Genomic DNA, 20,700 nt, shown 5'->3' with positions numbered 1-20,700 from the left:
ACCAAAGAACAAAACACCACGGGAGATGCCAGGATGGCAATAAACTTTTTAAAAAGTTTAAGAAAATGCTCTTGAATATGTTCAAAGCACCAGGGGCCCTTCTGTAATCTTCTGCAATGAATCCACATAGTAAGGATGGACTCCAGAATTCGACTCACAAGGAAGTCAATTTGGTGAAGCAACTATTTCCCCCTCATCCTCCACTCTTTGGAATGTTCACCATGGATTGAAGGTAATTAACAAGAAGGGAAATGATGTCTGTATTTACATTCATTGGAGAAGAAGGGTTTACAAGTTAATAAGCACTTCAACAGCAAATGCACATCGAAAGGAATGCAATAGCACAAGCTATTTGCAGATTGTGCTCCACTATGGAGTCAAGCCACCAATTGCTCAGGGGGCAAAAAGCATCAGCTATTAATGTATTAAGGTCAAGGCAGGGATCTTGTCAGTTTCAGGCAGCAGCACAACTTATGCCAGAGGATACTAATTAACTAATTAAGGTCACAGAACAGAGCTTGTTAACTTGCGGGTATTACTAATTAAGGAAACACCAGGTTACAGACAAAAGCTACTCAGGAAGAGATAGCAATCTGTCCAATTGTAGGTCAGGCAGCACAGGGTGGCATTGCAAGTCATAAACCAAAGTTGCACAGCCAAAACTCTTTTCTTGGTAATATGGTTTCCCCAGGTCTACAGGTTACAGGGCAAAGGCAAGTCCTCCTGGATTCACCAACAGCCTCTTTCTATACTTCCATTTTAGAAGATCCTGACGAAGACTCCTTCAGATCATGCCTAGATCCTTATCTATTCACTTGATCCTGCCTTCTACCAGATTTTCACCAGGACCTACAAGAAGAGGATAATCAAAACTCTGATTATTCCGGCCCTTACTCAACACTCAAGAGAGTGCAGCTAAAGAGAAGCAGCAACAGGACTTCTGAGTTTGGCAGTGGACTCTCTGCCATGTATTGAGTTTTGTATGTGACTAATGATACTGACTTGAGTGCTGAGATTGCCACCTTCCTCTGTGAGCTCTTAGTGCAAAACTAATCTTTGTATAGTATTTTAAGGAAGGCATTTCTAAAACACTGTCCTGAGATGTAGAGCCGGGGATGGAAGCAGTGTGATTGTCATTCCATTTAATGTGCATCCAAGACTGTAACTCTATTACCCTTTAAGCAACACAGGGACACTTAGAAGTGACCCTGCCGCTACAGACTTTGCTTTTCTTCAGAGCTAATAAGATGCAGGAAACAGTATAGTCCCAAGCTAGCTGTGTTGAAGCTGAATCTATTAAAATGCCCTTGTTATTTCTGCCTGCTCACATATAAACTCGTCTTTCTTTTACTTCTTCTCATCCTGCTATATTATCCAACAAGGGTTATGGGTAGCCCTCATTGCCTAGCTTTCCAGTGGGAACAAAACATTGTCTTATGTGGCATTTAAAGACAGTTGATATGGGATACAACAAATATGTGTGTTTTCTTTTTCTTTTTGGAACATGAAAGGCTCCTGTTTGTTATTCCAATGACTGAGCCTCATCCTCTTCCCTCAACACTTCCCAAGGCATTTTATGCCTCCACCTCTCTCAGCAATCACCTTCTGGAGCATTCTAGAGCAAGCACTTTAAGGATGTGTTTTTCAAACTTGGCAACTGTTAAGATGTGGGGACTTCCACTCCCAGAATTCCCCAGCTGGCTGAAGTCCACACATCTTAAAAGTTGCCAAGTTGAGAAACGCCGCCTTAAAATATTAGATGCTTTAGAAGAGCACAGGTGTCAAACTAGTGCCGTCATGTTGCCATCACATGTTTCACGATGTTTTTCCCCTTCGCAGAGCTGGGGTGGGCATGGCCTGCTGTGTCACATCCAGCCCATGGGCCACCAGTTCGACACCTCTGCCTTAGAGCATGTCTCTAAATTTTTTCCCAAATATAGATTTTTTAATAAAATCTATTTCGTGCCTCAGGTTCACTGATATCCTTCCTAGTTCATTGGTACATGGGGCTTCCCTTGAAATGCACCCAGAGGCTACAGTTGGTCCAGAACGCAGCCGCGCGGGTAATTATGGGGAGTACTAGGTACTCCCATGTGACACCGTTCCTGCGCGAGCTGCACTGGCTTCCTGTAGTCTATCGGGTGCGTTTCAAGGTTTTGATAACGATCTTCAAAGCGCTCCATGGCTCAGGACCTAGTTACTTGCGGGATCGTATTCTGCCCCATACATCCCTGCGACCAATCCGCTCGCACAGAGAGGGTCTCCTCCAGGTGCCGTCCACCAGGCAATGCCGGGGGGCGGCGCCTAGGAGTAGAGCCTTCTCTGTGGCGGGCCCAGCCCTGTGGAATGACCTCCCCCCGGATATTAGGAATACCTCTGACCTCCGCTCCTTTCGTGTAAAGCTCAAGACCCACCTATTTCAAGTAGCTGGCCTGGCTCAACTTTGATCCAACTATATCGCTCCTGACGGGTTTTTTATTTTTTATTTGGGGTATTTTAATTGTATTCAATTATTTAGGGGTTTTTAAACATTGTGTTTTTAATTGTTTTTATTCATCAGCTCACCTCCTCCTTGTATATGCCTTGGTATACGTTTTTGTTATATGTATGTTTGTCTATATATTTATTTCCTATGTTTTATTGTACGCCGCCCCGAGTCCTTTGGGAGAGGGTGCGGCTAAGAAATAAATATTTATTATTATTAGTAGTAGTACATTAGGCTCTGAAACAGACAGGAATGAGAAGTTGAACACTGGGAATACAGCAGAGGGGATGAAGGAACAAAACAGATAAGTATTTATATAGAAAGTGTAATTCAGCAATTTAATCATCCCTGGAAAGTGGTAAGAGTGAACATATAAATGCAACAAGTTGTTATATGGATATTTTGTTATGAACATTATGGACATATTAAGATCCATCCAGTATCTCAGGCCCAATCCATTTCCATCTGCACTAGCTAAAGACTCATTGAGTCTCAAGTACTCAAACCAAAGCATAGCAAGATAATCAGCAGTACTTCATTACTTAGCATAGCACATAAGTTTCGGTGCTAGCAACACTTTTGTTCCAATCCATTGACAAAAATACAGACAACAAACCTAGGTGGTAGTTCTGCCTTGAAATAAGAGTCTTTCTCACAGAAACACCAAAGCAGCCACCAAATAGTAACAGCCACAAAATACATGGCTCTGAAGAGTAGCAGCCATACAATTATTGGTACAAATACAGCCAATTGCTTATGATGTGGATATCTTTATTGTTGAATTGTTTCCTGCAAAGCACTTTTAGGTAATTGCTTTCCCTGCATTAGAATATTAGGAAACTATTCATTAGGACACAGGTGCATAATGGAGGGGTATACTTGGCCTTTGTCCCATGTCTGGAGACCACCCCCTAAAAATGATGGGTGGGATCAAGTCAAAAACTAAGTCTGATTTATTTTCACATAAATTTAAATGGGATTAAAATAAAATAGAATTAATAGGATTTTCTTCCTCAACCCTATATATAATCATTTTCTCCTTCTGTCACACTGGAAATATGAGCTGATAATGACTTTTGCAAACCTAAGGAGGCTATATCATGGGTTGGAGGGGCTATAGGTGACTCTGAATGAGAGAGAGGAAGGGAGGGAGGGGGGAGGGAGAGCGGGAGAGGGAGGGAGGGGTATTGACCAATAAGTAATAAGGAGAACCTTCAACCCCTTCTTGAGTGTCCAAGCCACCTTAAGTACTTATTTTAAGATGTTACCATTATTTCTCTTGTCCTCCCCAACTGTCAGTTTTGGTGAACTGGATGCTCAAAATTACATTATTTTGCTCAAACTTTGTCCCAAAGTATTAATTTACCTCAAAAAGTTAGCTTTAAGTTTTATGGATCTAATACGTCGAAAATGTATAGTTAGGTTAGTCCTTTTCCATTTTTGTCAGCAAAGGTTATAATACTAGAAACTACCAGTCACCTTGAAACAAGCATCCCTAGCCCTGTGTCCCTATATTTAATCAAGAAGTAGGATTTCTACTTCATTTTTTTTCTACTTCAAGACAAATTTAACTGGCAATTTCTGAATGCACCCATCCAGTGAGCTTTTAAACTTTGCAGATTTCTGTGAACCAGGTACACAATTAACGAATGGGCATTTTAGCAAAAATGAATTCCAGCATGCATCTTAAATTAAGGGTAGAACTAGGAAATGCAAGGATGTTCATAAAAACGAGTTTATGTTTTTGACGAGGCTATCTTGAGATACCAAATTAGTCCACTCTATATGTGTGGAGGACTAATTTAAAACAAAACAAAAGGAACTAAGATGGTGGCAGATTTGGTAACAGAAAAGCTACAGCAGAAGAATGAGGGTCGAAGTTTGCAGAGAAGAGTTGCTCAGGGCTTTTTGTACAGTGATTATAAAACTCACTCTTCACTAAGTCAGTTGTATCAATTAAAAAAGAAGAAGTGTTGGCGGGGAAACTTGTGGCACTCTTCAGCAGTAATCATCTAATGCAGAATATTGCTGCATTAGCAGGTTTAAAAAATCCAGAGACTAATATGTAAGATGTGCCAAGATTCTGTAACTATAACGATGCCAGCTCTCTGTAGGAGACAGGAATTTGCCCTTGAGTACATCAGAAAGAATAGGAAAAACCAAAAAGTGTGAATTTTCATCAAGATGTTTGTAATGGCCTACTGCTAGAGGCACAATTGATATTAATAATAAAACAAGCCTAGGCTCATTTTTGGCAGATGCACCATCTATGATCCCACCTGGTTTGAAATAACCTGCCTACAGTAGTCATGGTCTTTGATTCAATCACTGCGATGTACTCCTCTTATGTTGGAACATACCATAGGACATTGAACAGGCAAATGTGGTGACTAACGTAATAGCAATATGATACAGTTCTGAGGGTGTTGCACCAATTGCTTATGGGTATTGAGTCCAGTTTAAGGTTGTAGATGTTGACCAATGGAAGTTTTTTCCAAGATAAGTTTTGCTGTGCTCCAATATTTGCTTCTTTTTTTGTTGTTGTTAGTTGCAAAGTCGTATCTGACCCATCACAACCCCATGGAAAATGTTTCTCCAGGCCTTCCTGTCCTCTACCAACCTCTGAAGATCATTTAAGCTCATGCCTACTGCTTCGGTGACTCCATCCAGCTGCCTCATTTCTGTCATCCCTTTCTTCTTTTGCCCTCAATCTTTCCCAGAATTAGGCTCTTCTCCTGTGAGTCCTTCCTTCTCATTAGATGGCCAAAGTACTTGAGTTTCATCTTCAGGATCTGGCCTTCTAAAGAGCAGTCAGGGTTTATCTCCTCTAGAACTGACCGGTTTGACTGCCTTGTAGTCCAAGGGGCTCGCAGGAGCCTTCTCCATCACCATAGTTCAAAGGCCTCAATTGTTTGGCACTCAGCTTTCTCATGGTCCAACTTTCACAGCCATACATTGCAACTGGAAAAACCATAGTACTTCTTTCTTTAACTTCAATCAATTGAACATCACCCAAACATTTACTGGCTAGGTCCAAATCTAGGCTGCCTTTATGCTTGCCTGGGTTTTGGGGGGTGGGGGTGGGGGTTAATTAGCACTGTTTTTAAGCAAGAATGGATTGACTGGAGAGTAGATGTGATATGGAAAGGTCTACCGTCTCAAAAAGAAGCCAATCCTCTTTATTTTAAAGTGCTACTTGCCACACTCCTGAACCCCACAATGAATTAAACCTGTCAAGTTAGCTTGCCACCATTTGATTTACAGTATCTCAGCTAACACTGTGAAAAGCCAATGTATCAGGTGAATTTTTAACCAATCACAGAACTAATGGGTTATCTGAACTGGCAAATAAATCTGAATAATTTGGTTCTTGTGTAAAATTGACCAATGGCTTATAGTAAAATAGGAGCAAAGAGCTCCATGAGCATATGTGCGTCGTTTGTAGTAACATGCATAAAGCTCAGTTCTATCTTTAGTGGGATCTAGGAAAAAAAGGCAACTCATATGCGTAGGAAGAATTTCAAATGGCTTTCTAGGGATTTTCACATATGAATATAGAAATAAGCAGATTATTTCATGGATACACAATAGTTTTTCATTAAAGTCCCTTCACAGATTAATCTGCCCACACTCTCTTGGCATTTTGAAAATCTGCAAACATATATCACTTTCATCAGGCTTTTAATTGTTAAATTATGGTGATTGTTTTAACTTTTTATATTGTTTCTGTTTATAAATGTTGATAATCTCTTTAACTATTCACCAAATTAGATTAAATTGGTATCAGATTAAAATGGGACATGCAAAATCTTCTAGTACAATTTATTTTTCATAGATCTCTCAAATTTTGCATCTCTGGATTTAAAAGGACAATGTTGGTCCATTTGTCAATCTCGAATAAGCCTCCTAATTCATGAAGTCCCAATGAAGCATTTCTCTAGTTCATTTTATTTTTTTATTCTTTAATTATCACTCAGGATTCAAATTAGGAAGTAAAAGTAGTGCTTTCTTATCTGGTAGTTAATGAAATTTAAAATCACATGTTCTAGATTTGAATTTATGTTTCTTCTCTGGGCTGAAGCATTATTACAAAGAAATCACTCTAATCTAAATGAAACAACAATTGGGTCTCATCTCCATCCCATGGGTTGGATGAAGCAATGGATACGATTGCTCTCAAGTCCACATTTACCAATGTAAATGTGCAATTATATTTGGGAAATGTTCCATCTTCTAATTCTGTATTAAGACTTACATGCAAAATCACACAGCACAGTTTTCATTGTATCAAATGTACCATCTAACATATATTACACCAAAATTGTTAGTCCAGGTCAGCTGTTGCTTAGCTTTTCTGAATTGCTAACAATTGGGCTTCATAAACATAGAATTATGTCTCAGTCATATCTGAGCTAATCAAAGCCAAATCTACACCAGTGGCTCCCAACGCTCCACAGGGGGGCAATTTAATTTTAATGGGGGCAATTTGAACCTTTTTGAACCACTGATCTACACCTTTTTCAAGTTGGAAAAGAGGGAATGGAATCAATGTTTTCTATGGCAAATCCATTTTCTATTCACACACAGGAAGGATAATTTTCAACCCTGAGCTTATAACTCAGGTATATTTGCAGTGGCCACCCTGGGAACATTGCCCTCAACAACAGAAGTAGCAATGCTCTTTAATCCTTCAACTCCAGTTATTCGAGTCCTCCCTGACTCTGAACACTTTTGCTCTTAGCAAACATGGCATCACTAAGCACAGTATTTAATCTTCTGGTTAAATGTAATCATGTGCTTTAGCTCCATTGAGTAAATGGAGCTTAATTCCCATGTTTAAATTAAATGCATGCTTAAATAACTTCCTAAATGAAGGCTGCTGTCACCATGAAGCAATTTTTTCTTTGATCTATGGTACACTTTCAAAGAAGTTACTCAGGGGCATATATAGAGGATCAGCAGTGGCATTTTCCTTTTTTGCCATTTGATGCTCCAGTCCCCAACTACCCCTTTCTAAAATTTTCCATCCAGTCCTTGCCAAATATATACTATATTTGCCTTTTATTTAGTAGGAATTAATCCAAGCCTACACATGCTTGACATTTTTTGAAGAGAAAGCACACTTGGAGAAAGATCTAAGAACACGCTGAATTGAGACCTTACCTATCCTTACCAGATGAAGGGCAAAATAATATTGGAGATCATATTTAGCAATCTAGTTATGGATGCCTCTCCTCAGCCTGACTCTCTCTGCTTTTATCTGGAAATGAAAAGAACAGAGATTGACTGAAAAGCAATGATAACCAATAAGGTCAGGTCATGCCGATGTCTTATCAGGGATCACATATCAGTTGCAGTAATGTCCTAAATGGGGTGGGGAGATTAGCCTTGATGTGAAAGACATAACAGTATGAAATTGTATCTGAGCAGTAGAGAAGTATTTTAGAGACCAAGGTCCTTGGGAAAGGTGGGCTGTAGGGAAGGGAACAAGAGAAGCCTGTGTAGAAATGTCATCTGTGGTTTTGAGCACAGCCCTACTTCCATTAGCCTCTCACACCATCAACTAGTTTAATTAGACAGGTTCAGGAGTGAAATTCATCAGGTTCTGGAGAACCGGTAGTGGAACCAGCAAATACCACCTCTCGCTGGCCCCAGAGTGGGGAGGTAATCAGGATTGTGCCATATCCTTCCCCTGCCACGCCCACCAAGCCACGCCCACAGAACCGGTAGTAAAAAAAATTGAATTTCACCACTGGACAAGTTCTACTGATGGCTTGCAGGGCATTTTTACTGTGACACAATAGTTAATTGTTAATTCCCCTCCATATTTTTTAAATTAATACATAGGTCCCGTTAACCAAGCAGAAATCTAAAATGGCCTTCAAAGTAAGAAACGTATGCTTTCCCAGTGTTGAAATTTGTCAGGAAGAAGGCAAGATCGACAACGGTGGCTTACAAAATGTATTCCGAGATTCTTAGATTGTGAGATATTCGGTGACACAAATATTCATATGTTTGATAAAGACCATCTTCCTGTTGTTACTCTTGTTTTTAGCCTTCCCTGCACTGAGGCATTTGGGAAGTTCTGGGATATGTTTTTCTCTAGCTTGTTGACTACCAATGTGTCAGACTTAATTCTATGACTATGCATTCTGAGGAATTAGAGAAGAATCCCATCCACATTTTTTTTGTGAAGCACAATCTTAATATGAGGAAAAGTCTCAGAGACAGGTCATCTGAAATAATCTGGATTTATCAAAAGTCATTAGCCTTATAAAACAGCAAAGTAAATAAGAACTGAGAAAAGTTTACTGTAACATACACTACAGCAGCGATGGCGAACCTTTTTTGGCTCGCGTGCCACAAGTGGGGGGGAGCGCACGGGGGGTCATGTGTGGGCTTGCTGCACCCATAATGCAATGTGTGACACCCCCCCAGTGCGCATGCGTGCACAATGCACGAACCCCCCCCTCCCATTTTTACATGCTTTTTTCACCCTCCCCAGGCTCCGGAGGCTTTATAGGAGCCTGGGGAGGGTGAAAAGAGCCTCCCCCGCCCACCCCCGGAGGCCCTCCGGCGGCTTCAGGGACCGTTCAGAGGCTTCCCTGAAGCCTTCGGAGGGCTCAAAAGGATCCTCCGAGCAAACCGGAAGTGACTTCCGGGTTGCTCGGAGGGTCATTTTAAGCACTCCAAAGGCATCAGGGAAGCCTCCGAATGGTCCCTGAAGCCTCCGGAGGCCCTCTGGGAGGGCAGGGGAGGCTCTTTTCACCCTCCCCAGGCTCCTATAAAGCCTCTGAAGCCTGGGGAGGGTGAAAAATGGCTTTTAAAAAGGTGAACTCAGTTGGCCAGTGCGCGCATGCGCGCTGGGCAGCTAACAGGGCAGCGCCTCGCGTGCCCTGACAAATGGCTCCGTGTGCCATCTGTGGCACGCGTGCCATAGGTTCGCCATCACTGCACTACAGTATCTCCAGTGGTGGGATTCAGCCAGTTTGCACCACTTTGGGAGAACCGGTTGTTAACTTTCTGAGTAGCTTGGTGAACTGGTTGTTGGAAGAAATCAATAGGGCAGAGAACCGGTTGTTAAATTATTTGAATCCCACCACTGTGTATCCCATAGCTCCTTTCTTGTAATATTTCTTCCTAATCAAAGAACTGGTGCTGTTTCCTTGTTTCTCTTTCCTGGGGCCAATTGGAATGAGCCTCTAAGCGGCTGTCAACCCCAAAGGGAGAAGAGGACTGATCACAATGTTTTCTGAAAGGCCGTAATTTTTCAGGAGATCAAAAAGGAAAGTTAGGGATCATGATCACCATTGCAGCTAATATAGGCTAGGCTCAGATGACTGATCATCATTTTAAACACAGAGTGGAAAGTTTCCCTCTCCAACTATAACTATTTCTTTTTGGGAGCCCACGTCAGTGCTGGATATAAGCAAAACAAAGAGGGAGAGGCACAGCAATCGCATGGTCTTATACATATGTTCATTCATATGTAGCTTCCATTCCCTTTTCCCCATCCCTCCTCTTCTTCCGATGTTTTCCCTTTTTTAATGTCAAGTCTTATTTGTAATTGCAATGAGTGTGGTTTTCAGGCTGGAGGGTCATAACAGAGTTACAGTTTCCCTCAGAAATCCACCTCCTTCTTTATAAATGGCACAAAGGCTTTGGGGGATGGAGATGGGGTAGGACTGGGGAGTTTTTATTAATGTCAATGTAAACTTTGTAAAAGAAATAATTGCTGTGCCCAGAGTGAGGATCAAATTGGGTCACTGTGAGCTAGACAGAAGCTCTTCTCAGGCTCCACCAAATCTGAAGGCAAGAAGTTCTCCACTTCAGCTACAAGCAAAAATAATGTGGAGCCAAATATTATTTATTTTTTCATCCTGCTTTCTACCTATTATAAATAAACACAGAGGTACTTTTAATTAGCGAGAGGATCTTTATGATATTTAGGGAACACTGTAATGTCAACACAGCATGAAACGTTCAATTTTTGATGAGACTGACATTCACTCGGCAATGTGTTTCTCCTTCTTATCTATTTGGGGATTTTAAATGTAATTACTGCGCCAGGGCTGTGTGCTAAAGAAGTGATATGGATGGTGCAGGTACAATGCCTAAATAAAAAAGCCAAGAACATCAATATTTAGGAACCGTTGCTTCTTAGGCCAGATTTTGCTGCAGGGAATAACAATGTGCCTTCTACCAATCCAAATCATATTTGGCTGTTTTTCTATTTTGCAGAATCTGATCAGTCAGTGAGAACTGAGCTCATACAAATCACTTTGGCAGGCTGCACAACTTCCTTCAGACTGATTGACTGGTTTCTGAGTGAGTTGCTGAAAGCAGCCCCTCCAAAAGTAAGAGGAGTTAGGAGCTTGGGGGAAAAAGAAGGCCAGGGGAAAAAACAACCACTTTCAATTTTGTTTTAAATTGAATGCAAATTAGTATGATTGGTATTTAATAATGTTCCTCTTTCTGACACTTTAAAAAATATAACTTATTGTCAACTTTCAAGAGCAATTGTGCAGTGCAATCAGGGGTATTAACCACAAGTCAAAGTGATAAGAAAAGAATAACACACTGACTGCACAACACAACTCAGTCCTTATATATTTACATCCCAATGTTTGACAAAAGTACCCAAGTCATGCAACTTGTGTTATGACATTATGATGCATGTTTCTTGCATGCTCCCTTGCTCCTTTTCTGGATACTCCAAAATGCAGCAGTCAAGATTTATGAGGATGGAAACAGCCTTAAGGCTTCCACTAGTGCATACTTGGGGTATAATGCTACCCTATGGAACCGCTCTACCACCCCCCCCCAAGATATGGAGGGCCTTGTCCATCCTGCCAATGGCATTGGATGCTTGGAGATACATAACTTCCAGCATAGCTGATAAAAGGACAATGCAGCTATTTCATTTTTCCTTGCTTACTGAATTTTAAATGATATGGGGGGGAAAGAGAGAAATAGTGATGACTATGGAAAGCCTGAAAATTGAACATAGTAATGCATTCAACTTCTTCACTACCATCACAGTAAAAATCTATGGATGAGGCACAGTGATTCTATAATAAACGTTCCCACTGAAACCACCCAATTAATGACCCAAATCTAGGATGAAGCTCAATTCATTCAGTTTTACAGGTTAGGTTTTTATGGGTCTTGTTAAGTAACTTTTGTGAAGTGTGGATACTAGAAGTTAACATGTATAAAATGTTATGCGTATGATTGCCTTCCAGGTGAGTTTAATGATTCCTTCACCTCATAATATGAAATGAGGATGCCACACCAGAACCAATTATAGCAAGAACTAGAAGAGAAATGTTCACATCTCTGTTAGTATGATGCCTAATGCAACAACTTCCATTAAACAAGCAATGGTACAAACCAATGAATTCACTAAAAGTTAATAACTGGATATTCATGCAACCGTAAAACAAACAAACAAAAACGATGTTACTTTTTAACAATGAAATGTTTCCCTCTTGTTTCACTGAAATAGGCCAACGATATTCTTTAAGGGGAAGGTGATGGAAGTGATCATCCAACATCTCTGAATTTCACAATATTAGAGAAGGTTGCTCTATAAGTTTTGTTATTATTATTTCAGAAGTATATACGCCCCCCGTGGAAAAATGTTTTTCTTCAACACTACACTACACACAACAACCCAGAAATAAAGACTAGTTTTCTTCTGATTTCTGAGCATCACAATTTAATTGCCACTGGATATGTGTAAATGGATTGTGAGCTCCATTAATTGTTGGCACTAAATTATCCTTTGTGCCCATTTTAGTGCAGTTTCCTTTAGGAAAGATTAGCTGCACTCCAGAGAACATCCTCAGAATAGCTGAAGGCATTCAAAATAATAGCTGTTCTCTACAGAGCTGAATACAGGAACCTAACATTGTAGACCGTTGCTTTAAGATCTCAGTGGAACTAGGTTCGTTAAAAATATCCAATACATGATGGGCTCTGCAAGCATCCTATTCCCAACAAACAACAATCTAGAATGCCATGTTTGGCCATGGCATCCATCATAGTTCTAACTTTTTTTTTCAAACAACTAAATTCTGTGAAGAGCTTACGATTACGCAAGGTGGACATGGTCATGAGAAATAACTCTTTCAGAAAAGACTCCATTAGAATGTTCTACACACTGAGTACAACAATAAATACTAAGGATTGATGAAAACCTGACATTTTGTTTTGCCCTTTCACTGCGTAGTGTTTTAATTTAACAAAGCTAATTGTTGTTCTTATGTTTGATTATGAGGCAAATAGTAATTGTAAAGCTGTTTTTTTTCACAGTTCTTTTAAATATGTTTTTGTTTGTTGGAGGTTTTTTTCTTATTGTCTCTTTTCCTTCCAAACAGAATATTTCTGCTGCCTTGTAGTACAATAAAAGCATTTGGTTAACATAAGGACAGCCGTCATCAAATGTTACAGTTAACAGTAAATATATGCAACAATATATCATACTTACATCATTATGTATACATAAAAATAGAAAAATGATTGAAAGAATCAGCAAAAAAAACAAATTAGAATTTGGTTGTTTGAAAAAAAATCAGACACAAAAGAAAGCACAGCCAATAACGAGGTGCCATCGCAGTAATTAGTATTTTAATGTATATTTTATGCCCTCTCTCTGTCTCTCCTTTCATAATCTCTCCATGCTGTCACCATGGAAAAGCAACTGTTAAGGAGACCAACCTCAAATTTGAGGACCTGTCAATGTTAGACTTCAATACTCCCTTAAAATACCTAAAGATTTTTTTTTACAAAAACAAACAATTGCCATGCTATTAATGTTGTGGTCATAAAGCAGGTCACCACATGGCTGTACATAATTGTGCAACTTCTTCTTCTTCTTCTTCTTTTTTTTTTTTTTTTTTTGCAGTAGTTGTTAAGTGAACCTATTGTTCACTACTGGCAGTTTTTCCTGAAAACAAGAAAGCAACTCTGCTTTCCAGCAAGAATGTCGTAAATTGGGACACTGAAAATGGCCATAAATGCCAGCCATTTGCCAAGAATCTAAAATGCAGTCACGTGACTGCTGAGGGAGCAGCTATTGGAACTCTGATTCCATGGGATAAGTCTCTTTTTCAGGGTCCATCATAAGTTTAAACTGTTGTAAATCAAGGACTATCTGTACATTATCAGAAACAGAGTTTCAAGAGAACCTTGGATCACAGATAAGACAAGGCAGAGATACCTACTTGTTATTGTGATACCTCCAGTGTAATGTGAACTTTTGGGGGTAATATACCTTAATACTTTCAAGAGTAGTTAAATACTTAATAAAGGATCCATTGCTCAGGGATACAAAGACGTTTTTGTAGTGAAATCAATCATAGGTTCAAATTATTGATTGATTCTAATTACCAATAATCAAGTAGCAAATATTAAACTAGAAGAACAAATAGCCTGACCTTGTGAATTCAAGCATCACAGTTGGAATAAACATGAGTACCATTTTTAAAAATTCCTTCTAGCCTCTCTTCTTTGGATTTCTTCTCATTACAGATGTCCTGTTTGTGTTTGTCTAAATGGCTTTCTGCCTCACCTGCATGCCAGCAAATCAGAAAAGCTACAAATCAGTGAAGGTCCCATTAATGTCAGCCTGGACTTGCCTCCATGAATTATTAGCTTGAAAGTGGTGCCTTGATAACATCACTAATCAGGAAAGAATAGTCAGAGAATGAACTGCATGCTGTGAATTATAATAGCTGCAAAATTTTATAGGATCTGCTTTTTGGGACTTATGGGCCACTATATAGCTCAGGGAAGGAAGCAATTGCACCAGGGGTATGTTTTCGACTGCCTGGTATAAGCCAGTTCTATAACATAACAAGACGATGAAATGTCTTTCTGTAACCTAGTTGTCTTCTCTTTATGTTCAGTTCAGAAGTCTGTCCTTGGCTGGTCAGGTGAAGGTAGATGCTGGAGGATACAAACATGACAAGCATATTAATGCAGAGTACTCCTAGAGTTCTACTTAAACATCTTAAATGGAAGAGAAATATTAAATGAGTGAGAAAAAAATAACTAGTTTGATTTAGTTAAATAAAAGACGAAAGGTTAAATTTACAATTGTGCAAAATGGGAAAGAATGAGGTAGCCAGGCAATATAAAATAATACTATTTATTTATTTATTTATTTATTTATTTATTTATTTATTTATTTATTTATTTATTTTACCGTGCTTCTAGACCGCCCCCTCTCCCAAAAGGGACTCGGGGCGGTGTACAGTCCATACAAAATATATCAAAATACAATAAAAAGTTGAATATGTACAGTTGGAATGGAGGAGGTTAAAATGGAATTAAAAGAACTGTACAGAGCCAGTATATATAAATATAAATTTAAATTTTAAACCCCTTAAACACACACAATAAATTAAAAACAATACCCCTAAAATAACCAGTTAATAGTGCATTTGCCAGGAGGAACAGTTGTAATTATGCCAGGCCTGCTAATCGGAACAGGTGAGTCTTCAATTTTTGCCGGAAGGAGCGGAGGTCAGTAGTGGTTCTGATGTCGGGGGGGAGGTCATTCCAGAGGGTTGGGCCCATCATAGAGAAGGCCCTACTCCTTGGTGTCGCCCGTTGGCATTGCCTAGTGGACGGCACCAGGAGAAGTCCCTCTCTGTGTGAGCGAATTGGCCGCAGGGATGTGTGTGGGAGGATGCGATCCCGCAAGTAACTAGGTCCCATGCCATGGAGCGCTTTAAAGATGGTAATCAGCACCTTGAAACGCACCCGAAAAACCACAGGTAGCCAGTGCAGCTTGCGCAGGAGAGGTGTTACGTGGGAGTACCTCGTACTCCCCATCACAGCCCGCGCGGCTGCGTTCTGAACTAACTGCAGTCTCCGGGCGCGTCCCAAGGGCAGCCCCATGTAGAGAGCGTTGCAGTAATCCAGGCGGGACGTCACCAGCGCGTGAGTGACCGTGCGTAGGGCATCCCGGTCCAGTAGGGGGCGCAATTGGCGCACCAGGCGAACCTGGTGGAACGCCCCCCTTGCCACGGCTGCCACATGGTCATCCATTGACAGCCGGGCATCAAGGAGGACGCCCAAATTGCACGCCCGTTCCACAGGGGGCAATTGTTCGCCCCCTATGGCCAGCGATGGAATCAGCTGACTGAACCGAGGTGCCGGTAGCCACAGCCACTCAGTCTTGGAGGAGTTGAGTTTAAGTCTGTTGTCCCCCATCCAGACCCCGACGGCTTCCAAACACCGGGACATCACTTCGACAGCCTCGTTGGGGTGTAATTATTGCCATTTTTTAACTTGGACTACAGATTGGATTATATTACCCTAAAACTGGATCATTTCTACGTGCGGATCAAGATTCCCAGAAAGTGATGTATTAATCTTTGGTTGAATACAAAGAGAAGTGTACATTATATTACAGCACAACTATAACCAGCCCACTAAAATGATGGGATAAGCGCAGAAGAAAATTAAGTCTGGGTTTATCACCCATTGCTTCAATACTAAATATTTATTGTTATGAACATGTATCTACCAAAATGTATCCAGGGAGAGGTAATAATATATATCAATTGCAAGACTTAATAAAACAAAGATGAAATCTTTTGAGTGTTTCATTGGGATGGTCAAACCCACTCAGTGGTGGGTTTCTGCCGGTTCGCACCGGCTCGAGAGAACCGGTTGGTGAAATTTACTGATTTGGTGAGAGGAGGTTCAACCGGTGGACCTGGAAGTAACTTCCGGAACGCCTGCCCTGGCCCTGTCGCTCACTCGCCTTGGCTGTCCCATCGCAGCTCACTCGCTCCTCCGCCTGTCCACACTAAACTCGTCCAGCCCACTGCTCACTGATTGGCTGGAGTTCAGCCAATCAGTGAGTGGGCTGGAGGCGTCCCGTTTAAAAGTGTGGCGCCAGAGTCTTTCTCGTTCCCGAGCAGCTGTTGCATTGCACTTGCTGATCGGTCCTCCTTCGCTTCGTTTCGCCTTCCAGCAGCTTGCTGCTTCCCTCAGGTAAACAACTAAGTGCAAGGGGGGGTGGCGGGAGGCTAGCTTACGCCATCTCGCGGCTTTCATGAGGGAAGGCGTTCCAGGCCTTGCCTCCAAAAGCTGCGAGTTGGTGTACACCACGTGGCCGAAAGCCGGTGGGCAGTGGCGGTGGCAGCAGCAGGCTAGCTTTTGCGAGGGAACACTTTCAGGCCTTGCCTCGTGAAAGCCACAAGTTGGCATATGCCACGGGCCAAAAGCAGGTGGGCGGCGGTGGCAGGCTTACGCAAGCTGGCTTACGCCACACAGCCGAAAGCCCCCCACACCCCCTCTCCAGCCTCGCCTGGCTGGCTAAGCCTGCCAGGCAGCGTGCCTAGCTAACCGACAATCCTTATCCGAGCCGGTAAGTTTACCTGTCCTGCTGCCTCGTTGCCTGCCTGCTCCCTGCTGCATCCATTGCATCACAGAGCTGCTGATTCTACCTGCTGGTAAGTGACCCGGGTTTTTTTTCTTGTATTCTTTTAATGTTATTTTAAAGAATATTTTATTTATTGTGCATAGGTTGGTGCAAGGCAGCTTTGCCATATTTAGTGTGCTTCACCCTGGTTGTTTAGGTGATTCTGAGGTGGTTGCTGGTTCTGTGAGCTTCCTGGCACTTCATTTATAATTTCCCACAATGCCTTGATGGTTTTTATTCCAGTGACTTTGTCTTTCCTATCCTTAGGGTTAGGGGAAAAAACTGGTTTCATTTGCAGTCTTTTTTGGGGGGGGGGATTCTTATTTTTTGATGTTTTCCTGGCACTGTCATAGTTTATGTGGGTGTGGGTGTGTAATGTCCCGCAGTTATCTATACATTAATAATGATCAAGAACTAATAATATTTCCTTATACATTTTAGTGACCTTTCCTTACATAATTGGTGTTTTCTTTCATACCTTTGGATTTCTAATTTCTGTTTCTGTTAATTAGCAATTGCTAAAACAAATCCCACATGAAAAAGTATTCCAAGCCTTCTTGATTTTAATTGTCAATTTATTTATTCCTGCACATTGTAATATTTATTCATTTTCATATCTCTGTTTTTCCTCTGTTGTGCAAACGCAATTCCAGCAGCTGCTAACATGTGTAAAATTAAATATGTTTTGTACTCCCTTTCAAATAGCCAACAAAATATTTCTGGTTTTAATTCCATATCTTGCTTTACCATTGCTTCTAACCTCTAACTTCTGAATAGCTACTTGGATCGACCTAAGTAGTGAACTTAATTCATATATTCCTGTTCTTTGGAACTGTGAACTAAATTTCAGAAAAAGGAAATCTGGGAATCTACCTATGACATTCATTCTTGAACTAACTTCTTGGATGAAAGACTATATCTGTTTGTTTATATCTTTCCTGTTTTTCATCCTTCCTGGAAAGACTGTACATTGTTGGTTGAAAGCAGAGGTCCCTTCTGTTAGCCTGTAGTCCTCAGCTTACAACCACAATTGTGTCCAATATTTTTTTATTTCTTTTGCAGTTAGTATTATTTATTTTTGTACTTATTTTAATCTTATTGTAGTTCATCCATTGGGGCAAAGAATTCAGTGACATTGTCTTGGCCACTCCCACCCAGTCACATGACTGCCAAGCCACTCCCACCCAGTCACATGGCCTGCAAGCCACTCCCACAAAGCAGGCCACACCCACAGAGTAGGTTCCAAAAAGTTTTGAAACCCACCACTGAACCCACTGTACCTTTTGCAGAAGAGTGCAAAACAAATTACAAAAGGGAGTTGACTGAACTTGAAAACCTTTTAACACAAAACTCAGAACATCTGTTGGGGCTGATAAGTTGTTACTGACATATGACTCGGAAATCCTAAAAGTCAAAAGATTGTATGATTAAATGGATACAGAATGTAAAGGGACAATTAATATGCAACAATGGAAATATCAATGGAAGATAAGTATCAAATTTGCTGTGAATACTACACTGAAAAAAATGATGAAAGATGTTTTATTGCTGGTATATTTTGTTGATTGCCAAAATAATACATACTGCAAAAATTGCTGGAAATGCAGCAATTAGATTGTATCATTGTTTCATACTTGCTGGAAATACTATAAAGCTCAACAATTTTGAAAGATAATTTACTACAGAATACCTTAACTATTGATTTTTGTTCCCTGCCAGCTGTTTTTTTGTTAAGCATCACTAAATTTTATATCTCTACAAAGTATATGGAGCTGGCTTTATGTACAATAACAGCTGCCAGGAGACATTATTTGTTTTTGTTTTTTTGTTTTACTGGAAATCACATAGCACTCCTTTAGAAGAACAGCAAACCAAATTCTGCAAGTACACTTCAATGCAAAAAATAACTTTGCATTTAGATTTTTTGTTTAAAAAAATAATTCAAACTGTAAACAACTTATGGCCCATAACTCTGCACTTATTTTTTGTTTATTTATTAAGAAAATTACTGATATGCCACCCAACTCACTCAGAGTAACTTTGGGCAGCTTACAGAAACAAAATTTCAAATACAAAACCTGGTTTTGCATCCAACATTTAGATTTCTTTTAATCTTAAATCTTGAGGATGTTTCCACTGGGATTGCTGAAAAAGCACATTGGAGACACAGCCTGTTCTCTTGGAGCCTGCTGGAAGATGGAGCTGCCACACACATCACAGGGCATCCCTTCAACATCTTTCAGGCCTCTGTTTCAAAACTGCAGTGGTGCCATAGAGAATAAGGATAGAAGAATTAAGATTTAATTAATTTAATTAAGAATTAATTAAGAGTTAAGGATAGAAGAAGGTGTCTATGCTGATTCTAGCACCTGCATTTGGGAAATCACCCATAAATTGCACTGCCAGAAATCTGTGATTGCTACTGAGCTTTAGTACAGGTACTTACTTAGTTAAATAGAAAAGCCAATCTAGGAGTGTAGGGTGAAGGCTAAAAACCAGACTACAATGAGTTCTAGTGCTGCCTTAGGAACAAAACAAACGGGTCACCTTAGGCCAGCCTCTCTCTTTCAGCTCTAGGAAGGAGGCAAAGGTAAATTATTTCAAAAATCTTGCCAAGAAAATATGTCCAGGGAGTCACCTGGAGTCAATGTTGACTCAAAATCACAAATATATACACATACATCTGCTCACACACAGTGCTTGTGCGTGTGTATCCCTCAGTTAATGATTATCCTATTTAGCAACCAAATTTATGACAGATTTAGGACGACTCAAAATTAAAACTGTCCTTGTAAGTATATGGGGCATCCTCACAGCCATGACCTGCCATCAGAAGTGGGTGCTCGAACATTTGAGGGTTTTAAGAAGAAATTGGACAACCATTTGTCTGAAATGCTATAGAGTTTCCTGCTGAAACAGAGGCCTCGACTAGAAGACTGCCAAGGTCCCTTCTAACTGTGTTATTCTGTATGTGATCACAATTCAAGCACGTCACAACCAGTGCACCTTTACAATGATTGCATATCATGGCCACCTGATCACCATTTGCAAGCTTCACAGTCAGCTTCCAACAAATCAAGTCAATGGAAAAGCTGTCAATAAATCGCAAGTTGTGATCCCATGATGTCACACGAAACAACTGCAACAGAATTGGTGACATAAGTTTGGAACTTTCATATCTTTCATTTAACAAAGTGTCTCTTAGCAATGAAGTTCGCAGTCCCAATTGTGACCGTTAAGTGAGGACTACTAAAAGTGAAGCACATGGGTGTCAAACTCAATCACGTCACGTGACGTATTGTGACGTATCGTGACATTTTTTGCCTTTGGGGAGCTGGGTTGGATGTAGCCTGTGTATGATATATCTGGCCTGCAGGCTGCCTGAATTTGATAGGCATATTCTAGCATAAACAAAAATTAGGCTTTCAGCTGCATACAGCTCCTGGTTGGTCACCTGAATCTAATAATACAAGGCAAGATACAGTCTTCCTATTATAGATATTGTGATTGGCTGCATCAGAGGCCCTGGTTTTCCATTCATATTTTTTAAAGTCCATTACAACAAAAAATCGATCAGCTATCCTTTTGTATAGTTTAGTCAAAGATCATCATCATAGTTTGTCCATCCTTTGCAAAATGACACATTTTTCATTAAGGCCTCCAGTGGAATAACACTGGGGAAAAAAATCTAAATTCAGTTTCCTTAAAAAAAAAAAAAAGCATAGCTGAACTGAATGCACAAGTAGAAAGTGTGGTATGATAATGAACAGTG

Source organism: Natrix helvetica (assembly GCF_964273705.1).
Source record: "Natrix helvetica genome assembly, chromosome: 3".
Lineage (NCBI taxonomy): Eukaryota > Metazoa > Chordata > Lepidosauria > Squamata > Natricidae > Natrix > Natrix helvetica.
This window is presented reverse-complemented; position numbering follows the sequence as displayed.